This window comes from Balaenoptera physalus, assembly GCF_965194825.1.
Source record: "Balaenoptera physalus genome assembly, chromosome: 16".
Lineage (NCBI taxonomy): Eukaryota > Metazoa > Chordata > Mammalia > Artiodactyla > Balaenopteridae > Balaenoptera > Balaenoptera physalus.
In genome coordinates, this window is record NC_138898.1 from 17,479,923 (window position 1) to 17,507,916 (window position 27,994).

At 48.3% G+C, this 27,994-nt stretch overlaps 1 protein-coding gene across 15 annotated transcripts in view; it reads left to right on the forward strand.

The window, feature by feature from the left end:
- PTPRT (protein tyrosine phosphatase receptor type T) overlaps window positions 1–27,994 on the forward strand; it is a 1,093,164-nt gene that overhangs the window by 427,078 nt on the left and 638,092 nt on the right. The window lies entirely within an intron of this gene.

The following is a 27,994-nucleotide window of genomic DNA, read 5'->3' on the forward strand; positions in this document are numbered from 1 at the left end:
AGTAAAAGTAGACACCCACCCAGTTTTATCTGTAACTATCAATAATCACATTTTACTGTTATTAAGGGGATATTGACCAAATACAGTGTCCATTTTTCCTTGTTCTGCTTCTTGTACTGTGGAAATTTAAACGTAGTCATCTTAAGGTCTCTTTCCTCTGGAATGGGCTTGGGGTCATCAAATGCAGCCCACTAGTCCAAATTGGTTGCAGAAATGCTTTCCTTAGGTTGCACTGTCTTTTTGACTTTGAACACTTGTTCCGATACTTAAATGCCTCTTGAAGTTGTATTGATTTGGCCGCACTGAGCCTGCATTCTGGAGTGGCAGCAGCGGGCTGGTGTGTCTGCCCTGTTCTGGGGCATGTGCTCCACAGCTCACCCCTGTCCTCGCTTGGCCCATGTTGCTCACATCACTAGTCTGGTTCCTGTAGGCCTTTGAGTTTACAGCCTCTGGTTTAAAGATTGCATGGCTGGAGTAGTTGACTTGTTCTTATATTCATTTGTTTAATAGTTGATTGAGCCCCAACTGTGTGTCAAGTAGTGTGATAAGCTCATGGTCTAGCGTGAAGAATTGTGCAAACCTGTAATGCGTGGTCATCTAGTTGTGTTGGGTGCCTACTGTATTGTCTTACTAATCCTATCCATAACCCTACGATACAGGTGCTGTAGCATCCGCCTTTTACAAATGAGGGCGTGGAGGATCAGAGAGGTTAGACAGTCATCCCAAGGTTACACACCTGATACATGGCAGAGCTGGGATTCCAGCCCATGCCTGCTTGTGCCTCAGCTCAGGCTCTTTCTTCTGTACCACATTTCTTTCAAAATCCAGTATGGTAGGCCCTGTAATCAGGCGTGAGCTGAGGAAATACAAAGGGTGGAACAACTGATGCAGTTTGGGAAAGCATCTACAACCTTCCGAGATGACCAGGGCTGCTGGTCCCTGTCCCATCAGTGAGAGCAGCCTAGGAGGGCAGCTGCATGCCAGGAGAGGAGGCAAAGCCAGTGACCACTCTGAGCATTTCAGCTTGGACAGCCACTGGAGCACCGCAGAGGTGCCGTCAGAATCGTTTCTGTTCTCTGCCAGCCTTCAGAGGCAGAGCAGAGCTGGGGGCTGTATGGCTCAGTGGTCAGAGAGCCTGGGCTGAATCCGGCCTCTGCCCTGTGAACTCCACTTCCTAAGCCTGCCTGGAGCCCCGTCATCCCCACCACCTCTCCTGTCCACACCCTAGACCAGGAGGTGGCAAACCGTTCCTGCACAGGGCATGGTAGTAAACGTTTTCAGCTTTGTGGGCCATCCAGGCTCTGTTTTAACGACTCAACTCTGCCGTTGTAGCAAAAGCAGCCCTAGAAAAGATGTCAGTGAGTGAGTGAGGCTGTGTGGCAATAAAACTTTATTTACTCAAACAGGCACGGAGCAGGATTTGGCTCCCAGGACACAGTTTGTCCATCACTGCACGGGACCAACCCCCATCTCTTTGCAGTTGGATGACTCTGCCAGCCTCCTGCCTGCTCCACTCCTGCGCCACCGAGGTCTGTTCTCTATGCAGCAGCCTCAGTGATAGTTTGAAAACAAGTTGAATCCTGGCCTATCCTTGCCTAAAACCCTCCACTAGCTCCTCTTTTATCCTCAGAGTAAAGTCCGAACTTCTTAATGCAGCCTCTAGATCTGGCCTCTGTCTCTGATTTCTGACCCCACCCCCCCGCCCCATATTTTCCCTCTCACTCTCTTCGCCGGCCACGCCGGTCCACTTCCTCTTCCTTGAACCCCAGCAAGTTAAGCCTGACCTTAGGCCCTTTTCACTTGCTCCTCTCTCTTGGCCCGAAATACTTTTCTTCCAGACGATTGTGTGGCTCAGTTGTTTTGTCCACTGTGGTCTCTGCGCAGGCATCAGCTCCTCAGAGAGCCTCCGCGTGCCCACACTCCCTCCTGTGACTCTGTATCATTGTACTAGGCTGTGGTTTTCTTCCCAGCCCTTATCACTGCCCGCCATGGTCATTCACATCTCTGAGTTACGCACGCTCTTGAAGGAAGAAGCTCTGTAGGTCTTGCTTCCTGCTGGGTCCATGGCACCTGATACAGTACCTGGAGTGCAGAAGGTGCTCAGACCTTGGCTGTATCCAGCGGGGAGTTCTCAGACCCTTACTTCAGAAGCAGGCGGTGGCATTGCACGCTCCTCCCCATTCCTTCCCTTCTCGAGGTTCTCAGTATTGTGTGAACTGTAGGTTCTTCTCCTACTTCTGAGGAAGTTCCATGTCCTTTCTGGGTGCTTCTTTTTTATCTTTTCCTTTAAGTGCTGCTTTTTTCCCTTATTCATTTCTTCCTAATTATGGAAGCTGTAAGCTTTTTATTCCCTGTGTCCCTCCTATGGCCTCCCTTTGTCCTGCTTTGGTTGCAATTTTGGGGTCCCAGTTGACCTGCCAGCATCATACTACTTATCCAGTCTACTGTGTGGCCATTATGATGGTCATTTTAGAAGCTTCTGGGCCTTCCTCAGTGGCTGTCAAGGGAAGGCTTGCCTCGAGGTGAGCCCTCTGTATTCCTCCCGAGTCCTGCCGACTGGCGTATACCTGCTTCAACCTGTGTCTACACGTTTAACACCTCTTTACGTCACACGTACCCACTTCCTCCCTCCACCCCATGTCTGACCTCGGCTTTCCTGGAAGATGCTATTGCAGAGAAACCTCAGCATTGACATCGTCTGCGTAGCCTTCCTTCCCTGTAGGAAAAATATCCTGATGCTCTTAGTGTTTGTCTTTCTTAGTCTTAACTTTTATTAGTGGGTTGCATCCTTTTTTTTTTTTTTTTTTTTTTAACCACAACTGCTATTGGCAAGCACTGGTAGATTCCAAATCGTGTAGGTCTTGGGTTCAAATCCCGGTCTGCCTTGTGTTAGCTATGTGAATTCGGAACTTCATTCCATGACTCCTTAATTATAAACTGGAATAAGAGCACAGCTTCTCTAGATTTGGGGGCGGGTCATGGCTCTGTTCATCCTTTGTGAACTAACTGCCCCCGTGTTTATGCTTGTCTTCATCATTCTCCATCCTCCCCATCTGCCAGCTGCCCAGTCTTAGCCCCGGACTCCTTCACTCTTGGATGACATCACTGTTAGTTTTCCAGGGGAAGAGAAAAATGACAGCCGGGAGGAAAGTGGGAAACTTACTTGAGCATATGTGTGTGTGCGGGGGGCGTGGGGGGACGAACTGAGAGATATCTATGTATATTGTATTCTATATGGGCACAAAGAACAGCTTATTTAAAAAAAAAAACGTAAATGTGGATAAATAAAACCTGACAAGTATTGGTTTCCGTGAATTATTTTGACTACTTCATCAGCTGCATGCTGATGGGTTGCATTAATGCTTTTAATGCATTTGGAAATTAAATCAAACGGCAACTGCATTAAACCCTCATTCACTTGGAACGTTAACCTCCTGTGTTCAAATGGAAGAATTATCTGGGATATGGAATGAGCTGTAAGGTCTGTCGTAAGCTAACATTTGTGGACCATTTATTGCATGCCAGACACTGCCCTGGATATTTCACGTGAGGTTCTATTTAACCCTCACCTGCTCCCATGTTTCAGGTGAGGATGCTGAAGCCTGATCACCCAGCCTACTTAGAGTCTCATAGCCCAATGTCTGTCCTATTCCTATTATAATTAAGACATTTTTTTTCTGACCCTCCTAATGCTAATTTTCCATCATGTTCTATTCTGTGACAAATAGACATGGAAAATTGTTTCTGAGGACCTAAGATTCAGGCTCAGTTGCACTCAGTTAAACCGTGGGCTCCAGATTTGGAAAGGATGCTCTAGATCATTGTCTCTATCTTCTCACTGGCGCCTAGTTTGCCTCTGAAATGTTACAACCTCTGCCTAGACCAGTGGTTCTTAACTGAGGGTGATTTCATCTACCAGGGGACTTGTGGCAATGTCCCGAGACATTTTTAATTGTCACACCTGGGAAGGGAGCACCTGCATCCAGTGGGTAGAGGCCAGAGATGCTGCTGAACTTCTGCAATGCACAGGACAGCCTCCCTAACAAAGAACTGCTCAGCACTAAAGGCCAGTTGTGCCAAGGTTGAGAAACTCGGACCCAAACCCCTCCCCATGGGGAGACTTCTTGATCCCTGATGCTCTGGTGTTCATCTGCAATTTTGTGGACTTCTGGCCAGGTGGGGCATGAGATGTAGGAGAAAGAAGGGAGAGCTGGTGACATTAGCTGTGAAGAAATGATTCAGCTTCTCTGATCCCCGGTCTCTTAGTCTAAAAACTCTGACATTTGACTTCTGGTTTATTCTGACCTGGTGAGTGAGCTAGGGTGTCCCAGTGAACAGTACACACCAGCCCAGCGGGCCATGGGAGCTGTCATTGTGCCTAGACTCCCCCAGCTTGCTGCCTCTTCAACCCAAGTCAGTCTACCTACCGGTAGAGCCCAGTGATCCCAAATGGGGATGGGTGGGGTGGGGAGAGGGGGTGGAGTAAAGCACTGTGCACTTCAAAAGCAAGTATCACAAGTCATTTAGAAATGATCCTCATGAAGGGACTTCCCTGGCGGTCCAGTGGTTAAGACTCCGTGCTCCCAATGCAGGGGGTCTGGGTTTGATCCCTGGTCAGGGAACTAGATCCCGCTTGCTGCAACTGAAGATTCCACGTGCCGCAACTAAGACCCAGCACAGCCAAATCGATAAATAAATAAATTTTTTTTTTAAAAAAAGAAATGATCTTCATGAAAAAATCGTGGCAACATGTTTAAACATTTAAAAAGCAAAGGTGGAACAGTTAGCAGGAGGCAGATGCCAAGAAAGCAGTATCTCAGCAATTGGCAGGGCGTGGACAGTGGGCTTCCGATGTAATCAGTGGGGTTCCTTATGCCCACATTGCATTGTTTTTAAACTCCCATGTTCACGCCCCATCTAAGATGTGCTGCTATTCTAATCCAGGGAACTCAGAGCCAGGGCTTAGGTGCGGTTTATCTTAGAAGGAAGGGAGCCTCCACTTTGCTGCTAATTAGATTTGAATGACCATTTCTCTGGGCTTCAACTTCCCTATTTGTCAAAAGAGAAGGTGTATTCTACAGGTGGGTTTCAAACTTATTCCCCCTCAAACAATAGAATGCCTTCCTAAAATAGTATGAAAAACAAATGACATAGCTCTACAGAATCATGGGGTTCCTGCAGTGGTGTAAAATTTTAGTTTTCCCACCACGTAGGCAGGTGGATTTCTTTGCTTCTTTAAAGGTTGTTGTTGTTTTTAAGTGCATATGATCCTCCTTTTTTATGCTTTCCTGGACCCTGGTAGAGAATGGAGCTAGGATTTGGCCCCTTCTCTTTTAAATGAAATGTGCTTGCTCCAACTTTTCATTACTAATCAGAGTAGCAGGCCTGTTACTTTAGATGTGTATCCAGAGGCAGATGTGACTCGCTTACCGCTGAATAAATGGAACTCTTCCTCTCTGATGGAACTCGGCCTGGCGGTGTGGAGCAGACACTTTTTGGCAGAGTGGCTGATCATCTGTTCTCGGTGAGGGAAAGCCTCCGGTTTGAGTTTATCAGCGGCAAAATGTGCTCCGTGGTTTGCTCTTCTCATCTCTCACACATGTGAGTGGGGAACTGCTGGACGCCCCCGTGAGACAGGACTGGCATTTGCTGTGTCTTTGCAAGCAGTTGAAAATGGTCTTCCTAAGGAGAGGCGGTGAGGCTACACTTTAGAGGCAGGTGGGGCTGGGGCAGACTTCTCGCTCTGTTTGCTGTTGGATTAAACTCTGCACATGACCGAGCCTCAGTTTCTCCATCTGTAAAAGGGAACGAATGATCTTGCTTGCCTTACATTTTCTGAGGCTCAGTGAAATCAAGTGTGGAAATCACAGAGTGGGACCTACTTCGTACTAGCTGGGGAAGTTCAAAGTCATGTGACAATGTGATTTGTTCTCCGTACCATTTATCCTTCCTTCTGGGTGGGCAGGAAAGTTACACTTCCTAGACTCCCGCCTCCAGATGGGGTAGACGAATGTGTGCCAAAGCGATAAGTGCCCCTTCCAGGCCAGACCTATACAAAATCTCCCATGTGCGAGCCCCATCTTTCCTCTCCTGTTGTGACACTGGAGACCACGCACTGAGGCAGGCAGCACCTCCAGACAGAAGCTGGGTCCCTGAATGATATGTGGAGCCCAGCACCACCCCTGCCCACCCCATGACCTCACTGGGCTGTGACGTGAATGAGCAGTACCTGAACCAGCCACGACTAGTCCAGCAGATGTGGGGGGGGAGTTGCTGTCCATTATCCTGGCCCTTCCTGCCTGATGGCTTTGAGACCTCATTCTCAAGTGTCCACCTGTATGGTGGGCAGACACCCACAGCATCAGGACTGTGCCATAGTTCCCACTCGGCATTTCGTGGGAGCCCAGCAGTCATGGAATCAGGCCTCCCAGCAAGCAGAGTTAGCTGATGCTTTCTGCCCGGTGTCATCGGGACTGACTCGTCAGAAGGCTGTTCCTTCTCTCTGAGCATTGCAGCCGCAAACACATCTGTACTGACCCCTGCGACTTTTCTTTTAGGAGTACTGAGCTGGCCACCCCTTTGCCCTTCACCTTTCTTCCCCTCGCTAGGCTAATATAGTCCATTAAGTGACCAAGCCAGCTTGCAGGCCTAGGAACAAGGGTGACTCTTCCAGGCATCTTCTCTTGTCTCTGCTGAATCCTAGGCTCTGTTGATTTCCTTCCTTGACTTCTGCAGTAAGCAGAGATGAAGGAAACTGCAGGATACCCACCTTCAGGCCCTGACCCATACCCGGAAGTTTGCTGAGTGTGGACTTGGTCCTATTGCCTGTGCCTGGGGACTCCACCTTTATGGCCTAAGCCCCAAGCTACCACCTTTACCCCCGCCCCCTTGTGCAGCCAGGACTGTAGGACTCCTGATTGGCTCCTGGGCCCCAATGTCATCAATGGGCTACCCTGTGTTTCCAGAAGCCCCAAAGAAGCAGCTCATAGATACACCTGTAGTCATTTGTCTTTGCACAGAGGGCCCATGCCAGGTATTCCTGGGGCTGGACCTGAGAAGTGCTCCCCTAACCCCAAGTTTATCTGCAGCCTGTGTGCCAATAGAAGTCCTGCCCTTTGGGATTTGGGTAAAATGAGCTCTCTTTCTAATTTTTGCATGTTCCTAAGGCCTCATATTGTGGTAACTTCTAACTATTTGGTTTCCATTCCCACTGGCTTTCTATGTCAGTTACCCCTCGCTTCCTACACCTTCTGTCTGCTCTGCACCATCCAGATTTGGAACTTAGTCCCCTTCCTTAATTTTTCTTCATCCTTTTCCCAAAACACACACACACGTTCTTGGTGGTGTAGCACTTCTGAGGATTTAGGGCAAGGGAAGGGGGTTACAACACAGAAATGCGAATGTCCCCAAATGGAATATGAGGTGCACGTGCTCTGGCCACCCCAGCAGAAGTTCTTGGTGTCCGTGACCTTCTCTGAAGGCTCTGGCCTGCTGCTGTGTTGCCCTGGCCCCTCCCTTCTCTTGCTTCCTCAGAGGCTCAGCAACCTGGCAGCAGACAGTTCCCGGGGACCTGTTTGCACAACTCGTTTCTGCCAGTCCTACTTGCCAGTTATTCCCCCACTGGCTTTGGATTAGTTCCCTCTGGCAGGTGCATGACTCTCCCCTGGCCTTTCTTTTGCATCTCAGAAGCGGGGCCCGTTTCACTGCCAGCGAGGATCGCATCCTCGCCTTGGGTCTGGAGGTCTCCGCAGGCCGCGGCCCTGCCCACGCCCTCACTCTTGGCCTGCCTTACTGACATAAGCAACAGCAGGAGGGCTCAGCAGAGGCTTCTCTGAGCTTGAGGATGGAGATAGAGGACCATTCTCCGTCTGGACCCTCTTAGTGGTAAGGGGCAGCAACCCAGCTCTTAACTGGGTACAGACTCAGAGGGAGGTTACTGGCTCATGTCCCTGGGACGCCCAGGCACGGAGCTGCCTGTGTGTAGAGCCAAGTCTCACGGCTCGAATGGTGGACCCAGGGCTCCGTCTCCTCTGCACTTCCTGTTCTGCTTGCTTGTCCTTGACGTTATTCTCGTACATGCTTATGGGGAGTGCTGGGGGCAGGTCGAGGGCTGACAGCTCCAGATCCATGCCTTCTAGTTTAACGAACTCCAGGGTAAGGGAGTTTACTTCTCTGCATTTCTGGGCATCCCGGGAAAGGATTGTGATCATCGTTGCCTGGGTTGAGTAGCCAGTGGGGCACCAGCTGTTCCACCCAGTGGCAGGTGGAAGGGTCATGTGCCCAACTGTCAGAGCCAGGGGCCCAGCCCTGTGGCCAGCGGGGCGGGGTGTGAGGAGTCCAGGCTCTGCAGGAAGATGCAGGGTGGGGCAGGAGCCCTGCCCCTAAAGAGGGGTTCTGGGCAGACAGGAATCAAGGGCACGGACAGGGCTCCGCTCGTGTGTGCCCCGCCCCAGTGGGCTTTCTACAGATTTCTGAAGATTTAGGGCTGTTGGTAGGTTGTGGTCTACAATCTGGGCCCCCTGGTTTCCGGCTTAAATAACTGTGATGTAATTTAATTCTTTTGTTTTAATGAATTTCACACAGCTGCAAGGCCATTTGAGGACCAGATGTGCTCAGAACCAAGTTATTTATCTATGTCTGTCCATCCCAGAGTGCAGTCCCTCTCGGTGGCTCTGGTCTTTGCCTCTGTGTCTCTGCTTCCTGACATCCTTTCTCCACTCTCCCATCATCCTTTCTCCACTCCCCCGTCGTCCTTTCTCCACTCCCCCGTCGTCCTTTCTCCACTCCCCCGTCGTCCTTTCTCCACTCCCCCATCATCCTTTCTCCTCCCATCAGTGTCTGCCCAGCCCTGCCTGTCACCCTCTCTTGCAGAAGGTCACAGATGGGTAACTCGGCTCCCTCTGCCCTGCTGGTCAGTGTCCTTGGTAGGATTTTTCCTCCTGGAAAACACAGCCCTTCTCCCCGCTCCCCACCCTCCTCTCTCCCACTCTATCCTCCCTTCTCATTGCCTCTGACTCCTGCACTCTCCGTCTCTCCCTTTTGTTGCTTCTTAATACCTTGTTATATACACCAGCCTCGTCCACACCAATGGAGTTGTTGGCCATGGCTGCGCGATTCTGATACCTGGGGTACAGGGTGAGGCCACACCGATGTGTGGCATTCGCATCTTCCTACAAGCACTCTCTGATCAAGGGCAAGTAGCACCGTTTGCTATTTGGCTAAATCACTGTTACAAAGATAGACCTGCACAGTGCTGTCTCCAGACGCTGTGCTAATTGATTGATCAATGAGGCAGATATTCATTCAACACCTACTATGTCCCAGGAATCTTCTAGACACGAAGGATACACCAAAGAGGTCTATGGGGACAGGGCTTCTGTGATCCAAAAACGTACATTCTAGTGGAGGAGAAAAGAGGTTAGGGGTCTCCAAATCTCTATCCACCAAACAGGAACCCCTTCTAGACCGTAATGTCTCTGAAGTCAAGGGCTGTGTCCAGTTCATCTCTTTATTCCCAAGTTCACTGTGTTGAGGAAGAATTCTGTTAGTGGCTGCTTGCATGAAATCAAGTAGTTCTTTAACATGTACAAAATGAAGATGGCCCAAATAACCCCAAATTATTACAATTTCCATTTTCTAGGTGAGGAATCAGAGACTCAGAGAGGTTCAGTGACCTGGCTGAGAACACACAGCTAGGGTGGAGTTGGTGGGCTGAGTGGCCCCCAGTTCTCTTAGGGGAGGCACATACTCAGGCACACAGGAGAGGCAGATGCCAGGGTGTGGGTGGCCCCCCTGGAGATACAGGAAGCCCTGGGGGAGGCCTGGCTCCTGGCCACGCCCTGTGGAGATGTGAGCACCAGGACCTGCAGCCGCGGGCCTCATCGTGATTCTCAGGAGACTTCTGTTCTAATTGCTCTTTTCAAGTGTCATTCCTGCAGTTCAGCGCGTGGGGGACATCGTGTTTGTAGCAACTGCTAATGACAGGGCTACTGAAAAGGACTGTCTATTTTTGGAGTTAAGCTTCAGCCTAAAAGAAATAAAAATAAACATTGAGGTTTTTTTGTTTTCTGTTTTTTAAATATGTAAAAAAAAAAAAAAAGTTAATACCATCTTAACCTGCTCTCCTTCCTAGTGTGGGCAGAGCGGGAATTCAGTCTAGGAGGTCAGGGGGCCTGGGTGTAAGTCCTGGCCCTGCCATGAGCTTACGTTTCCATGAGATGCCACTTTCTCCAGTTCCTCCTGGTCCCGAGGACAGCTGCAGGGTCTGTCCTGGGCTGGCTGCAGCCTCTTCCCTCTCCTCCAGTCACAGCTGGCTCCATCCCAGTTCTTAGAGCCAGTCGGGCCCAGGCAAGAGGTGTTAAGCTTTCCCAGGGCCACTGCCAAGTAGCAGCTCCCAAATTCTGCCTTATCTGCCTCAACCTTATTAGAGCGTCAGTGAATCATCAGCAAAATGTCACTACTAAGAATGATAATGATACTAATGTGCAGCATATCTAACGTGTTCTAAGAGATGCCCAGCCTTTGCTAACAAACACCTCTGGAAGATTGTATTGTTCTGCACATGTTTACTTTGCCTGGGGTGTAAGGAACAGATCTGAACCCAACTTGGAGCCAAGCCACATTGGCCCACAGACCTAAGAGCAGGAAACAAGTGTCTGTGAACTTCTTTAAGATTTATGGATGTTTGTATGCCATGTGGCGCAGGCAAAAAAAAAAAAAAAGAAAAGTCTGTATATGGGACTTCCCTGGTGGTCAAGTGGTTAAGATTCCATGCTTCCACTGCAGAGGGCATGGGATTGATCCCTGTCAGGGAACCAAGATACTACATGCTTTGCAGCTTGGCCAAAAAAAAAAAATTAGGGATGTTTGTTACTGCAGCAAAAGCTCACTAATACAGCACTTTAAAAGGATGAGATGATCTTGGATAACTCTCACAGTACATCTTCCAACGTAGGTGTATTATTACTTCATTTTACACATGTGGTTGGACTAGGTCTTTTTCTTCTAGAATCCTACCCAGCACTGATCTTCTATAATCCTACGTCTTAGGGTCTGGCAGCATCAGGTCTTTATTCAGATTGTGGTCAGTTGGCCTTGAAAAACAGCATCACTATATTGGGTATGGCTATTAAGGGTATACTGAGAGACATTCTGAAAGTAAGAAGGGACTCCGTCTTTTGGGTTCCTGCTGGCCTTTGGAAGGGCTGAGAGTGGTCCTTTACATCCCAGTGAGGAACTGGCTTCTGGAAGGCGGCCCTGCAGAATTGGAGTCAGCAGTGCTCCACAGGACTTACTACTGTCCAGTGGTCCACAAAAATCCCAGTTCCAGAGTCCTGTGGCTCAGCTGGAGTGATGGCCTGCCAGAGACATGGGGCCTGCTGGGCCATATGTAGAGCTAAGATTCTCTTGGGCCCTGGTGGCCATATGCAGGGCAGCTAAAAGCTGGTCAAGGCAACAAAGGGATTATCAAGGGAAATATATCTCAGACACGGTGTTCCTGAGACCTTACGTGTGAGTGGGAGCCTCGGCTTCAGGGTCTCCAGCCAGGACTCCTGAGCCATCTCTGGAACTGCATGAAGGACCTCCCCATGCAACACCTACTATCACTGTGGCCTTCTGCTTACGTTGTCCCAACCCCCAGCCGAGGCCTGGACCTCCGCACCCAGCACATTGCTGGAAGTGCTTCTCTCCAGCTCTGGGTCTCACTGTGTTGGGAGCCCAGAGGATCAATGTGCAAAGGATGGAATGCCATTTCCTATGAAGTTAAGGCGTACGTGTTGATCAGCCCAAAGGTTCTCCTTAAAAGCCTATAGTCTCCAGTGGCTGCAAGGGCAGTGGATGGAGTGACTGCAGAAGCATTGTATTGATTGCAGGAAGTAACTGAAGTGAGAGTTCACAACACCTTCTGGAAGGCAGGCAGTGCTTGGCTCTGATGAGGTGCTAATGAGCTCCCCAGCCAGCTACAGCTTGACCTGCATCTTCCCAGCCAAAGACCGAGGGCTGGCGTCAAAGAGGGCACCAGCGGGTGTGGGTGAGGAGGTGATTAATGCAGAGCAACTTCGTGGGCTCATACCGGCTCCTCTCCCTAAGTCTTTTGTTTCTTTTGCCTTTTATCTCCACAAGGCAAAGCAAAGAGCCCGGCTTGCACTGGGAATTCCTCCCTGCTTGTATAAATGAGCCAGTCTTGCAGAAGAGAGTGAACCCTCCTATTCTAAGGGGACATTAAGCCCAAGGATTTGCCTCCTTCCCCCGCTCTGTGATCCTCACCACCCTCCTGGCTTCCCAAAGCTGAGTGAGTCATCCATGCAGGTGTCAGGATGTGCACATCATCTGGAGGGCAGGTGGCTAAACTGTGTGTCTGGGGAAGTAGCTGTTTGAAAGCAGGCGTGGGCCAGCATGCTGAATGGGCACCTTTACCTCTGCATGAGGTTGCATCGTCGTGTGTTCATGCCGAGAAGCCTTCTCAAGAGGGCAGCTCTTCTAGTTATCCATCCTAAGATGGGTACCTTGTCTCCTGTGCTATCTGCGTGTGTTAAAGTTCAGCACGGAAGCAACAAAATGCAGAGCAGGAGAAGGACACAGGGATCTTTTATAGCTTATTAAAATAGGAACATCTGCATTCCTTTTTTTCCTCCTTGGATTTTTTTTTAAAAAATCTCTCTATTTTTCTTGCTTTTGAATGATATGCTTCACTAGCATGCATTTAAATTCTGGACCCTGAATCGAATATCTCAGCCATGAGGCCCTGAGCATCAGACTTTCAAGGAAAGGAAACCTGAGTTCTAATCTCAACTCTGCCACCAACAGCACCACCACTGAGAAACTTGCCAAATCCCCGAACATTAAACCTTATGATCGTTCATTCTTCAGGGCCTTTACCTCTGCCATTCTCTTCGCTCTCTGGCTTTTCACCTTTTTCTCATGCTGTCATCTTTCAAAGCTCAGTTTAAACGTCACTTTCTCTATAAAGACTTTTTCAACTTTCGTAGACAGGTGTGAACATTCTTTTTTCGTAGCTCTTTTGAACATACCTCTGTTGGAAATATTTGTTGTTGGTTTGTTAATTTTTTTTTTCAAACACTTTTGGGTGGCTACAATATGCCCAGGCACTATTGCAAACACCAGGGATACAGGGGTGATCAAAGTGACGAAGTGTGTACTGTGGGCCAGTATTGTCCAATAGAACTTTCTGTGATGATGGAGCTATTCTATATCTTTGCTGTCTGCTCTCTGTGACTCGATAGCCACATGAGGCTATGAGCCCTTGAAATGTGGCTACTGTGACTGAGGAACTGAATTTTGAATTTTATTGAATTTAAATTTAAATAACCACACAGGGTAGGGGCTACCATATTGGACAGTACCATTTGGCAGGACCAGATGGACTTTGAAAGAGTTAATAGAGAATATATAAGGAGCATGTTAGAATCAAACAGAGTATAGTGGCAGAGAATTAGTTGGGAGACCTGTTTTGGTAAGTGAACGAGAGAGGAACTTCTTGGAGGAAGTGACATTTGATCTAAGACCTGGAGGATGAGAAGATGTCAGCCATTTAAAGGGTAGGAATACTTTTCTAGGGAAAGGAGACAGTGAGTAGGAAAACACTAGTGGTAGGAAAAGCACGGCACGTTGGAGGAATTGAGGGTGGTTGATGTGATTGGAATGGAATGGGTGAGTGGTGGGAGTGGAGGCTGGAGAGCTAGTCGGGGGTCAGATCATTCACGGTGTTAGAGGCGGAGGGGAAAGGGCTTGTTGGAAGTCCTCACATGAGGGGAGAAAGAGCAGGGCATTGAGCCCGCATCTCCTGGCTGTCCGCTCAGTACTTCTGCTGTGCTGTGCTTCCCCAGAAACTTGGGCTCCCAACCTTCTCACACAGTGCTAGCCTTGGGCAAGCCTCATCTGCATTCTGTTTCCATCCCTGTCTCCAGCCTGACTTATTTAGGCCTATCTAATTTATGTAGCTGCTGAACACGGGTAGTACATGTCGGGCTCAGGGACCGGCCCGTGTTTGTCCCTGTGAAAGAGAAATACTACTTTCTCCACTGGAGCCATCCTTTCCGGTCATGCCTGCTTGGTAGTTAAGATTCTGGGAGCATTTAGCACAAGGAGGAATTGCTGTAATGACAAGTGGATCCTTCTGTAACCTCCACTTAATTGGATGAAGTGACAGCCCCGGCAAAGACTCAATAAAATTTGGTGCAGTTAGACTGTGCTGAACGGCTGGTTCCAGAACCAGGGTGGAAATCTTGCAGCTGGTTCTTGGAACCAGGGAGAAATCTGGTTGGACAGGAGGAACCTGTGCTCGGGGACCAGGTGAAGGTGTTCACTTCACCTGCTCATCCTCCCATCCTTCCTGTGAATTCTGCAGCTCTCTCTAGAAGTTTCCTTGAAGGAAGTGGTGAGAAGTGCTGAGGCAAAGGAAGTGTCTTAGATTGGATACCCTGGGAACAAAACCCGAGACAGAGAGTTGGATGCAGAAGGTTTATTCAGGCAAGTTCTTCGGAGGAACACCTGTCAAGGAGTGAGGGAGGCGGGACTGGGCAGAGGGAGAAGTTGACTTGTGATGTGGGTACAGCTGAAAGAGTAGGGCTCAGGTGACCCTATGGACGAACCCTGGAGCTTGGATGGCGCTTCAGAGTTGTCCCGATTTGAGGCTAGAGGACTGGGCCTTTGTATTCCCACATCGACCGGTCATTGGCCATGTCCCCTTACCCCCAGCAAACATAGTCTCGAGGCAGTTCCCAGAGATGGATGAAGCTGTGAGCAGTAAGCAGTTGACACTTCCAGTAGCTGGGGGAGGGGCGCAGCTGCCTCCCTGTCAGCAGGTCACTGCAGCGTCCACTGCAAGGTCAGCTGGAACCGATGACCCACGGTTCCCTGGGTGTTCCTGATGATCCTCAGATGTAACTCCAAGGCACTGCACACATGTTGAACTCCTCTGCTCCTCTCTTCCAGTTCTCTCGCCCCCGTCCTCTGCCTGATCTGGGTGAAAAGGAACAAGTTCCTTGACTGCCTGGACTCTAGTTTCCTCTCTCGCCTCTGTTCCACTTGCTTCTGACCCCTTCACTGGCCTCCAGGGCTCCTTTCTTACTACTTCTGCTGTTCCCCGTGGCTGATCAACTCTGTGTGAAGCAGCTTCTCACTGCACTTCCCACTTCCACTGTGATTCTCCCCTTTGGGTGGTCACATCCCAGCAGTGAGTCTAGAAGCTCAACTCCACCATCGCTCAGAGCTCCCTGGTGTGGTGGTGAAATGTGTGGGCTCCAGGTCACATACCGGAATGACGAGCCCTGCTCTGCCACTTTCCAGATAAGTGATCCTGGCAAAGGCTGGCTTTCTCTTTGTTGACATTAGGGACCTAGACATGGAGTCATGTGTTTTGTGTCATACTTTGGTCATTTTGAAGCTTTCACATCTATACAGTTGGGATACATCTACCTCCATCATAGAGCATTGGTAAGAACTAGATATTGCATGACAGGCCCACAGCACAGAATCTGGCATATGGGGCTTGTCATTCTTTTGTCATCATTGAAAGCCATGGTCAACTCAGCTTGGCCAAGGGCAGTCCAGGCCAAATCTCAGAACCCAGATGCTGAAATGCAGTTCTGAGTGTAGTATAGAGTCTTGAGATGAGAGGAGGTAGCCATGGTGAAACAGACATCCACCATTTGGTTGTAGGGCCTCCAGCCACGTCTAAGCCCACTCCCCAAGAGATCTGAATGAATGGGTTCCTTGCAGGCTACATCTAGGTGCAAACCCACATCTCACAGCCAAGGGCAGAGCAGTATTCATTCCTGATTCACTCCTTCTCTCCACCTCCTCCCACCCAGATTTCTCCTTAGAGAGATCAAACACAGCCACAGCCTCGACTTCTGCGGGGGAGGAGGAGGCTGTGAGTCGTGTCTCCCCAGTCCCATAACTGTGGCTCAGTGGAGGCATTTTTCTGTCCTTACATGCGATGGGAGCCGATGTGGACCTCCACATCCCAGCCTCGTTCTTCTTCCATCGTTGGACACACAGCAGGACTCCACAGGCAAATGGAAAAGAAAAGGCTTGATCACTGTTTATTTTCCTTAATTTTCACTGTGCCTCTTTTATTTTTACCCTTGATTACAAGCAACAGAAAAGTTCCTCTCTGTTTTTTTTTTTTCCCCCTTTTGCAGCTGTTAGTTTGAATAGCATCCTCTAGACCGACCCCCCTGGAAGGCTCAGAAAGGAGAGAAATTAGCTAAAAGGGAAACAAGAGAAGCATTTTTAGTTTGGGGGGCGAGCCTCATTTTGCCAAACCTGCAGTCTTCTGCCTGGCTTTAGAGCCTTCTTTGAATGCCAGCCCACGGCTTCTGGGGACAGAGTGTTTTTGTTGTTGTCATTGTTTTGCTTGCTTGTTTTTCTTTATTTGGAGACAGACGGGCCTCCTCGAAGCCCCTCTGGGGGTCTTTCTGTGGATCCTGTTTTATCATTTATAGGGAGGGGCAGTCTTCTTGTCAAGTGGTTAAGATTTTGGTTGTCTTCACATCCTGTATTTACTTCTTAAGTCTTGTATATTTATTCATTCATCAAACACAGTTATTTATCTGCAGATTGCTTACATTTTGCCAGTGGCTAGGATGCAAGAGGAAATTAGACAATTTCCCTGACCTCGAAGATACAGTCTGGCTGGGGAGACTTACACGTAAACCAACACTTGCAATTAAAGATGAACAACATCACATTTAGAAAACGGTCATTGTTAATGCATGAGCGTGCTGCCATTGTCCCTTGGCCCAGTTCTCCATTTTAACATATACTGCCTTGTGACCTTGGGTAAGTTACCCTTTCTGTGCCTGTTTCCTCATCAGTTATAATGCGGGAGTGATAGAATTCCCCTCAGAAGATTGTGAGGATTAAATGAGATAATATATGTGTCGTCTTGGTGGAGTGCTTTGTGTGGAGTAAACTCTTAGTGAATGTCAGCTTCTCTCTCTACTTGTTGAGTAAGGAAGCTCAGGATGTGATTCCAGAGACTGGGGTTCAAAATTTGGCCTCATCACTGACTAATTTATCCCATGGCAAGTCACCTAACTTCTCCTCTCTTATAAAAATGGTCATATAATTTTACTCACAAGTAGGCAGGGCTCTTCAAAGTAGGGTCATGGGCCAACAACATCAGCATTGCTAGGAGCTTGTTAGAAATGTAAATTCTCAGGCCCCATCCCAGACCTTTTGAATCAGAATTTGGAGTGGGGTATAGGAATTTATGTTTTAAAACTCCTCCAGGGATTACGACACGTGCTAAAATTTGAGAAGCACTGGGTTACAGCTGAGGTATGAAAGTTGTCCAGCACGCAGGCTACCCAAATATTAATGATTAGTAAAGGTATTTACAGCCGTTATTGCACCAAAGTAAAAATAACAGGTGGTGAGCAAGGGTGCAACATGCTTCACTGGAAGGTTTTATTTGCGTCATCTCTAGAAAGATGGTTGGAGTTTTGATCAGGAAGGTCACTTCTGGAGGGAGGTATAGTGTGACTGAAGGCACAGTGATGTTTGGAGGATGGTGCCAAGTTGGGTGCTGCTCAGGCACAAAATTCAAGGAAAGGGGTGGCTGCAGACACAGCAGTAGAGATGCAGCCTGATAGAGCCAGATCACAAGGATCTGTTTTAACCAGGTCAAGGACTTTGAGCTTGGTCCCAGGGACTATTAAGATGTCTTAAGCACAGAAGTGACAAGATCAAATTTGTTGTGAATCAGATGAGTCATGGAGGCCGCAGTATGGCAGCAGGAAGACCCAGTTGATCAGGGCAAACAGCGGTACCTAGAGTCTCCAGGAGAAACTTTCTCCTGAAATTGGACATTGACGGGTATACCAGTTGTCTTTTTTTGTTGTTGTTGTTCTTCCATCTGGCTTCCTGCAGACATTCATCGAGTGCCTGCAATGGTCCAGGCATTCAGGGATACGCACGTAAGGTAAGTGAAGGACCATTCTTACCCATCCATGGTCCACAGCCTCCTGAGAAACATGATGTGATTACTAGACACTGTGATAAGGGAAGGGAGCCAACTCTGTTGAACACCTGGCACACTGGAGATGCTATTGCTAATGTAATTGCTGCTACTTATTATCCCCTAACGGTGTTCTTGGGGTGTCCCCCGTGTAGTCTCATTTAGTCCTCAGAATGACCCATTTTACAGCTGAAGAAGCTTCGCTCAGAAGTGTCATGTGTATCAGGACTTGAAAAAGAATGTATATCAAAGAGGATATCAGGTTTGGGGATTTTTTTTTTTTTTTTTTTTTTTTTTTTTGCACGGAAGCATGCAGGTTGCAGGACAAAGCTGGATGGGCAATCAGGAGACAGGCACAAGTCCATATGAGGTTCCAGACAAGGAGGCCTCATTTTGTCCTGTCAGCAGCACGCTAGTCTTTAAAAGATGTTAACAAGGCGGGGGACATGATCAGAGCTGCTTCAGAGAGACGCTCTGACATCTCAGAGTATTTGCTGGCAAAAAAGTGAGGTCTTGGGAGGGAACATCTTGTGAGGGGCGCTGACATTTATTCACAGCATTTCTACTTCTTTGCTAATTCTCTTAAGATCTGTGTCTGTGTCAGAATCTCAGCAGGTTGAGTGAGGAGCTGAAGCTCTTCTAGGTACCCCCCTTCACCCCCACGCTGAAAAATCCCATTAGTAGCAACCCACCAGTCCCCGGAGCACAGTGACAGCAGCCACTGTGGGATGGCACGTGGGCTGCACGTCTGTGTCCTGAGAACGGAAGGCAGAGGAGGGCTCAAGAGGAGAGGCGGAGTCTGGGACGCCCTACCCTGTGCTGGGGTCTTGACGCACACCACCTCATGTCTGTCCTCTTGACACAAGGAGCAGACAGTGTTCCTGTTTTACAAACAGCGAAGTAATGTTCAGAAAGGTTAAGTGTCTTGCTTAGGGTCACACAGCTGCCAGTTAGCTGGATCAGCCCCTTTTGCCAAAGGGCCTCAGAATCCTGGTTCTGTGTGTCGCTCTATGTAGGTGACATTGCTGTTAGTAATAACCTCAGCAGTAGCGTCTGTCTGTGTGATGGGCAAGTTTCCAGCCACCCCAAGACCATAGGGCCCTGGGGGTAGGCAGAGTAATGACTCTTCACGATGCCCATATCCTAACCTCGGGACCTGTGAATCTGTTACCTTACATGGTGAAAGGGACTTTGCAGGTGTGATTGAGGATTTTGAGATGAGGACATTCTACTGAATTATCTGGGCCTAGTGTGATCTTAAGGGTCCCTATGGGAGGCAGGGGGGGTCAGAGCCAGAGGAGGAGATGTGACAATGGAGGGAAAAAGAGAGAGGGAGGGAGGGAGAAAGGAAGGAAGGAAGGAAGGAAATGAAAGAAGGAAGAAAGGAAGTGAGAGAGGAAGAGAGAGAGAAAGGAAGGAAGGGAGGGATGGAGGGAAGGAGCGCTTGATGATGGAGGGAGGGACCACAGGTGGCTTCTAGAATCTGATTAAAAGCAAGGGAGCAGATTCTCCCCCCCAGAGCCTCCAGAAGAAATGCAGTGCCGCTGACACCTTGATTTTTGGACTTCCCGCATCCAGAACTGTAAGATAATAACATTTGTTTTGTTTTAAGCCACCAGATTTGTGGTCATTTGTTACAGCAGCAGCAGGAAAGTAGTATAGGTTCCCATGACCTACAAGAAAGCCGTCACCCTGCCCTGCTTTGCACACACAGACAAGACCAAATTCGTATAACCTCCTCCACCCATCCCTTCTCTGAGGCTCATTTTTCTCAGTAAAATGGGAGAGGTGGCTAATCCTCATGGTGCAAGTTTGTGGTTACCTCACTCCTTCTTCCCATCCCAACTGGGATTTGATTTTCTCAGGGCAAACCTCCCTCTCTCCCTAGATGATGTCAGCTGCTGCATTATACCTTCTCCAGGTACCCTACACTTTCCCTTCTGTGTTTGTTTCTTGTCAGAGTTTAATGAAAAGATCACTTACAGAGATGTGCTCAGAGTTAAGGAAACAAAGAATCGTGAGGCACCTGGGGACATGGCATAGCAGGAAACTGTTATGCCCTGGGCTGAAGGGGTGGGGAAAGGGAGAGGTAGTCCTGGAGCCCAGTGGGAGCTGGCGGGGGGCGGTGTTGGGGAGCTGAAGTCCCAGAGGAAGCAGCTGTTACCAAAGAGAAGACACTGAGGCAGAGAAGAAACAAGAAGGACATACCCTGAGTGTGCTTCCTTTTTACCCTCTGATCTCCTGCTGTAGCCTCTGGTTGGCTAGGACCAGAGCCACATTTGGGAGCCAGACCCCCACTGGGAGCCAGAAGGCAAGCGAGCTGAGAGATGCAGTTGGTAAGGGTGGATCTCCAGGTGCATGGACCAGAACAGAGACTGGATTCGGGGGCAAACAGAGTAATCAGCACAAACATGCAGCTGATGTTACTTCATTTTCACTGCTCTGTAATATTCCTTCATAAGATTTATCTCAGTGGTAATATTACACTTATCACGAGATGATTAGATTAAAAGTGAGCTTTCTGAAGGTAGGAATTTTATTGCTTTGCCCACCATTTTCTCCCCAGGGTCAGAACGCACAGTTGGTGCCCCATGAATGTTTGTTGAATGAATAAGTGAATGTTCAACTGTGAAAACACTTTGAAAGTCACAGATTGCTCTGTGCAAGTTCATTTTAATTAATGGAGACCGACTCCAGAGAAGTCAAGTAATTTGCCTAGGGTCAAACAGGTAGTAAGTACCAGAGTCAGGATTTGAATCCTAGACTCCTGTCCCAGGCCAGGGTTGTTCCCATCCCGGTCCAGCTGCCTGGGCCCTCTGGTCTGCTCATCCCTTGCAGGCTCCTTGGGTGGCTGGCTCCCTGTGACAGGTTCTGCCTCTGAGTTACTGCTACTGTGGTTGGGGTGCCTTCTGCAAGAAGCACAAGGAGCACATCTCAAGAGAAGCAGGTGGCATCTTGCTGGGGACCACTCTGGATTTAGAAGCACATGGCTAGGCTGTATTGAGTGGAAAGGGAAACGTGTCCCTGTACGGTAGAGCTGAGGAAGGGGTTACCCTGGGCCTTGAGGATCTAGCAAGTTGGGGAGGGGCAAGCCCTTGTCAGCCCCCCGGGGGGGTAGGGCACAGGTCACAACTGCAACAAATTGGCGACCCCTCCATTGCTGCCTGTGGATCACCCACCGCTTCTGAGGGTGTGGACTTAGTGAGCTCTAAGAGAACTGTCCCCGGCGCTCAGCCTCGCTGCCTGCCTTCCAGTTTCTGCGGTCACCATAGTCCCACCGCGGAGTCTGTCCTGTGGGTGGGCACTGCAGCTCTGGCATGCATCCCACCCGCTGCTGGCTGCTGGCTGCTGGCTGCTTTGGAGCTGGGCAGTTCCAGGTTCAAATCCCAGCTTTCTGTGTGTTCCCGGGGTGACCCCATTTCCATCCTGTACCTCTGTGTCCTCGTGTAAAACAAGGACAGTAAGACCATAAACTCTTCTTTGTAAGACTAGTGTGAAGATACACTAATAAAAATAGTAACAACAAGAAGATAGCATTGATTGAGCACTTACATGTGAGCATTGACCTAAATGCCTTGTATGTTTTTACTTATTTAATGCTCACAGCAATTCTATGGGATAAGGACTGCTATTAACCCTTGGTGTACATATGAGGACACTGAGACTCAGAGAGACTGTGACTTGCTAAAGTCACTCACTTAGCATATGTCCGAGGCGGGATTTGAACTCAGGCTATCTGAGTCTGACGGGCATGCTTTCCATTCACTAACGTTTACTGCCTTCTGCGATGGCTTTGCAAAATTATTAGTTTGTCGTAGGCCCAGGAACCATCTGGTGTGTGATGAGACTGCCTCAAGACTGTCTCCTATAGATCTGTGCTGTCCAATATGGCAGCCATCGGCCATGTGTGGCTCTTTAAATTCAAATTTAAATTAATTAAAATTAAATAAAAACTAAAATTTTAGTTTCTTAGTCACATGAGCTGCATGTGCCTGGTGGACACACCACATGGGACACTGCGGATAGAAGACATTTCTGTCATTCCAGAAAGTTTTATCCAGCAGCACTACAGGGGATAACGACAGAACCTTGAGTTTGGCCAGGCAGTAGACAGACTGACCCAGAGTATCCTGAGACTCTGAGAAGGGACAGAGAGGAGGATTCCGGCTCCCAGCTAGGATGGAGAAAATGGAATTCACCAGCCTTCTTTTCGGGAGGGAGTTCCTGACTAACCCATTTAGTGTAGAAGCAGAAGACTTGAGAGACTTCATGTCATGTCGAAGGCAAGGGAAAAGACTATTTCAAGGAGTGGGAGGTTAAACTGTTAACACTCAGTGCCCTCAGCAACCTGGAGGCCGTTAGTGAACTAAGCACGTTGTTCTGGTTGTGTGGTGGGCGGTGGAAGCCACACTGGGTGGGATGTGAGGCAGTGGAGACAGCAGGTCTAGATGACTCTTGTTTGGCATCACCTGGGAGCTTGTTTGAAATACAGAATTTCAGGCTCCCCCCTCGGACCTACTGAATTGGAATCTGTGTTTTGACAAGTCCGTCAGGTGATTCATGGACCCACTTACCTTCGAGAAGCGCTGCTCTAGTGGAGGTTTGGGTCTTTCCAGATAGGGGACAAAGACAAAGGGAAGTACAGGTTGGTGAGGGAGGTTGGAACAGAGGACCAGGGATTCTGAGTTAGATGAGGAAGAATGTGCAGAGAGGAAGGGGTGATGACTTGGAGGAAGGAAAGTGGTCAGTAGGCAGGGGGCCCTGATGAGGCTGAACAGTGTCAGATGCTATAAGCAAGGGAAGGGAATAGATAAGGAGGGGAACTTCTGGCAACATGGGGACATTGGCATCCTTCCAGAAAGCTGCCCCAGTAGAGCATCAAGACAGAAGCAAGATCATTGCCCCCAGGGGGAAGTGGCAGGAGCCACTGAAGGGTCAAGGACTGGGTAGGTGCTTACCAAATGGCTTTTATAATCTTCCTTTTTTAAAAAAAAAAAATTATTTATTTATTTATTTATTTATTGCTGTGTTGGGTCTTCGTTTCTATGCGAGGGCTTATCTCTAGTTGCGGCAAGTGGGGGCCACTCTTCATCGTGGTGCGCGGTCCTCTCATTATCGCGGCCTCTCTTGTTGCGGAGCACAGGCTCCAGACGCGCAGGCTCAGTAATTGTGGCTCACAGGCCTAGTTGCTCCGCGGCATGTGGGATCTTCCCAGTCCAGGGCTCGAACCCGTGTCCCCTGCATTGGCAGGCAGACTCTCAACCACTGCGCCACCAGGGAAGCCCCTCCAAATGGCTTTTAATTGACTGATTGAAATGTGTTGGCCTGATGGATGGATGGAGGGACGTGTCTGTAAAATTAGGAGATAGAGGTGAGGGGTGCATCTGTGTTTGGAAGAAGGTGTGTGTGTGTGTGTGTGTGTGTGTCATGCACATGGGTGCACAGAGCAGCAGGGGTCTCCTGGGAACAGGCCAAGTCCCTGTCTATGCAGTTGGCTTATGATAGGAATGAGAGGGGACCCCACTGCCCTGATATCAGTCCCAGGACCCCACAGAGCCTACAGGTCCCATGGGCCTTCCACCCGCCTCACTCTGAACTGAACCAACTGACCCTTTTCCCCAACCTGCTTCTTTGTCTGCGTCCTTTTCTCAACATTTCTGTCCACCCACTCGTTCAGCCAGAAACCCGAGGACCAGCCCAGCTGTCCCCTCTGCACACCCATGCCCGGTGAGTCACCTGATCACACCAGCACTGTTTCCCAAATGGTCCCACGCCACCTCCACACTTCCATCTGCCGCCCTGCTGAGGCCTGAGTTATGTCAGTGTCTTCCCATCATCTCAGTCATCCTCTCGCCCTGCCTCCCGCTGATCCACCTCAGCTCCAGGCCCCCATCACACACTCCTCTGGACATTCCCTAGGTCCTTGCCTTTCAGGGGCTCCCTGCTGCCTTTAAGATGGAACTCCCGAGCCTGGCTTCAACCATCCATTGTCAACTCAGTTTCAAGCACCCCTTCCCTGTCCAGGCCCAGATATGTTTTGTTCTTGAAATTGCCCCGAACATGCAGACTCCCCATCTTTGTTGTGCTGCTCAAGCCCTGTCTGTGTCTCCTTGGAGCAGTGCTGCCCATTTAGAGGTAACACTTAGTTCTGTCCCCACGGTCAATTTCACACTCTTCTCATTTGACACTTGTCACAATTTGTCAGCTGTGTGTTACTTGAATGTCCTCTCTCATAGTCAGACTGTGAGCTCAGAGCGGCCGGGACGGTGTGTGGATACCATGGAGGCCGCTCCGGTTTACTGAGTTTATTAGGATTGCCCAACCCCAGCTGCAGCAGGCCAGGGGCATACGTGTGTTAGAGACAGTCGTTCTCCAAGTGGTCTCTGGACCAGCAGCATCAGCAGCACCTGGGAACTTGTTAGGAACTCAAATTTTTGACTCCAGCCCTAGGCCTACTGAATCAGGAAGGTTGAGGATGGGCTTAGGACTCTGTAGGAAATTCTGATGCACACGTTGGAGACTCATTGACTGAGGGTAGGTGTCATAACAAATCCAAAAAAGTCTAATGATTAAAATGGGACAGGAGTTTACCCTTTACTCATGAAATATCTAAAATGGATGGCTCTCCTCCAAACGGTGACTCAGGGACCCAGGATCTTCCTATCATCTGTCATCCATCTTCACCATGTGGCTTCTAAAGTCACCCTGCTCTTCTGCATCAAGTGTTTGAAGGGACAGCTTGTTTTGTGTTATTATTGTTGTTTTGGTTTGTTTTCTTTAATGGACCAAGCCTTCCCATGGGCTCAAACTCAGCTGCATGGCCACACCTCACTGCAAGGGGAAGCCAGGGGTGTCGGCCACTTTGTGGCGCAGGAAGAAACAGACGCAGGCTTGTGAAGAGTGAGACGGTCTCTGCCAAGTGAGATGGTCTTTATTCGTTTATCAAAGGACAGCTGAGCCCCGACCTGGCGCCAGGCCCGGTGCTCATCTGTGGCAGTGTGACAGTGGAGGCACCTCAGTCACTGCATTAAATCACTTACTGTAGATAATATATATAGATAGCATGGTTAGGAGAGGCCCCTATAAAGCACGAGTAGGAACTAGACGGTGAATAGAAGCACAGTACTCATTTGAACTATTTGCAATTTAGGGACCATACATGGTAGGGTCAGGGTGAGGAAGGGTCCTCCTTATTGTTGGTTCTTTTGTGCCAGACACCGTATCATGGTACTTTTAACATTAAATAAGAAAGACTTATGGATGAGGGAAGCAATGCTCAGGGAGGTTAAGTGGTTTGTCCAGAAGGTTGGGTGGGTGGGGGGGGAGTTGAGTTTAAGGCTTATGACCCTACAGGGCTTGGGTTTCCATCTGTACCTTGATATCCATGTCAGAGTGCACCCTTCTAGAGGCTTCTCCTCCGTATCAGTCTGAGGATCATAGAATTCAGAGCTGGAAGGAAGCCCTGAGGCCATTTTGCTGAAGGCTCCATCACAAGCTTTGGGCATTCTACTTGCGAATTTCTACTTTACAGAAGCAGGTTGATGCTCTCAGCTTTCCCCAAGGTGTACCTGGTGTTCTTTGTCTACCTCACAAGCTCCAAGGCCACTTCTCCCACTATGCTTCGAGCACGCGGAGGTTGAGCAGTGTCTTACCAAATCTACACAAATGCTCATCCAACTCCAGATGTGCCCCCTTCGTTGGTCAGTCGCAGTGGATCCATGCAATCCCCTTAGAACCAGACTGAATCACCCACAGATGTTCTTCTCCTACTAACATACACTTGGGATCTCTCTAAGTGCTAAATCAATCCTGATCAAAGTCACACTGGGAGGAATGCTTCATTTTGGTCAAAATTAGATTAAAGGAATTTCTTAAAAGTTAGGCTGGATTTTTTGAAGATATCCTTTTCCATGGAAAGCAGTTTCCTCCTAAATGGAGAAAAAAATAAATGAAATCTTTTCTCGATCATTTGTGTTAAAAAAAAAAAATCGGAGTCATATATTTCTGCCATCTGTTCCTTATTATTTCTGAAACTTTGTGTTGAGTATCTGGGGTGTGGGAGAGACTCAAATGGCCATCAAAATTGTTTTAAGTAATTGAACCTGATAAAATTTGTTAAGTTTTTACCTAATCTCTCGATGATTTGATTGGAGTCAACCAGATGTAAAAATGCCTGTGACAGATTATCCTGTGGCTATATAACATGCAATTTTGACAAAATATCTGGAAGACAGCTGCTAAGTATGTGATCTGGGGATTTGACATTGCAGAAGGACAATTCTGTGTACTCAGGAAAGCGTGGAGAAAATCCAGTATAACTTTGGTCATAAGAATGAGTTGTGCTTATTCAAGAAGGAGCTATATTTTGATAACGAGGAGGCATGCAAGATCTACAGATCAGTTCTCCCTAACTGGGAGGAGTGGGCTTCGGGGCACATATGTTCCGGTAACATTTGCACATTAGTAAACCTGTTCTTTCTCCTGGCTCCATTTCTTTTGGGAAAGCTCGTATTTCAAGACCTGACTTATATGTCAGTTTCTTCATTGACCCTTCTATAATTCCCATGTCAGTTTGCCTGTCTGTGACACCCATTTCACCAGACTGCACTATCATTACTCACTTAGATGCTTATCTTTTTAGATGGATTACATAGACCTACATGTGAAATGTAGAGTAATATAGCTTCTGAAAGATAACCTAGGGACAGTAATTTTTTGATGTTGTGAAACACAAGTATTTCTTAAACATGATAAAAAAGAAAACCAACAGATGAGAAGATCGATAATTGGACTTCATCAAAATTAACACTTTTTATTCATCAACACACCAGAATTAAGTGAAAAGGCAACCACAGAATGGAATAGGATATTTATGATATATATGTTACACATGGATTCATAACCAGCAAATATAAAGAGCTTCTACAAGTCAATAAGACACAACTTAATTTTTCAGAAAACACAAATGAATACACAAATTTCATCCACTAGTAACTTTAACACTCACAACCCTGTGACCTTGGATTAATCACCTAGGTTTTCAAGCATCAGCATTCACATATAAAATGGGGATAGTAAGTTTTACCTCCCACACGTTTATCACACATGTAAAGCCCATAGTTTGGTACATAGGAAATGTTCACAATATGTTAACTCCCCTTTCCTTCCTTATTGGACTTCCTAGAAGAATGTAATCTCCTCAAGGGTAAGAACTATTTCTTATTCCCATAAGTCACATAGTAGGCATTTAGTAAGTGTTGGTCAAATGTGAGTGACCATTTGAATGATAAGTGAATAAGTGGAGCTTGTTGTTTCCTTGCAGTATCTCTAATACCTGCACAGATTGTCCCGAAAATGGGGGTCCTGCCCAAAGGCATGTGAGTTCTCCGTGGAATTCTTGGTAGGAATGACCCCTTTCATTGTAGCACTTGCCACTTCTTCATCAGGTGTGTCTGTCTCCACCTCTGTTCTTACCCAGTGTCAGAGCAGCACCTGTGCTGCTGGGGCCTGTCCCTCCTGCTTCCTCTCTGGGGACTCCAGTGACATAGCCCTGCTGGCTCTTTCTGCTTGGCCTGTAAACGTGTTCCTGTTGCCCCGTCCTGGGAAATAACACCTTGCTTGATTTGCACATGCAAGGATCATGGTGATGACAGGTAATGACCTCTCACTATTTACTAAACACTGCATATGTATTATCTCATTTATTTTTCACAATACCCTTTAATGCAAGTACTATAAATATTCCCTTCCTAAGAGTTGAAGAAACTGGGGCTCAGACAGGAGAAATAAATTGCAAGGACCACAGCTCCAGAGCTAAATCCTTGCCTTTCAGCCAAGCTTTTGGAGAGAACTGTCTTATCTTCATTGTCTGCCCTTCTTTGCATCTCTTTAGGACTGGATTTCCATGACTGATATGTCCTGGTTTCCTTCCTATTTCTGCAGCTGCACCTTTTCTGTCTGGTCTGAGTTCCTGTTTCAGGGCCTCTCCCTTCAACGTGATGTTCCGCA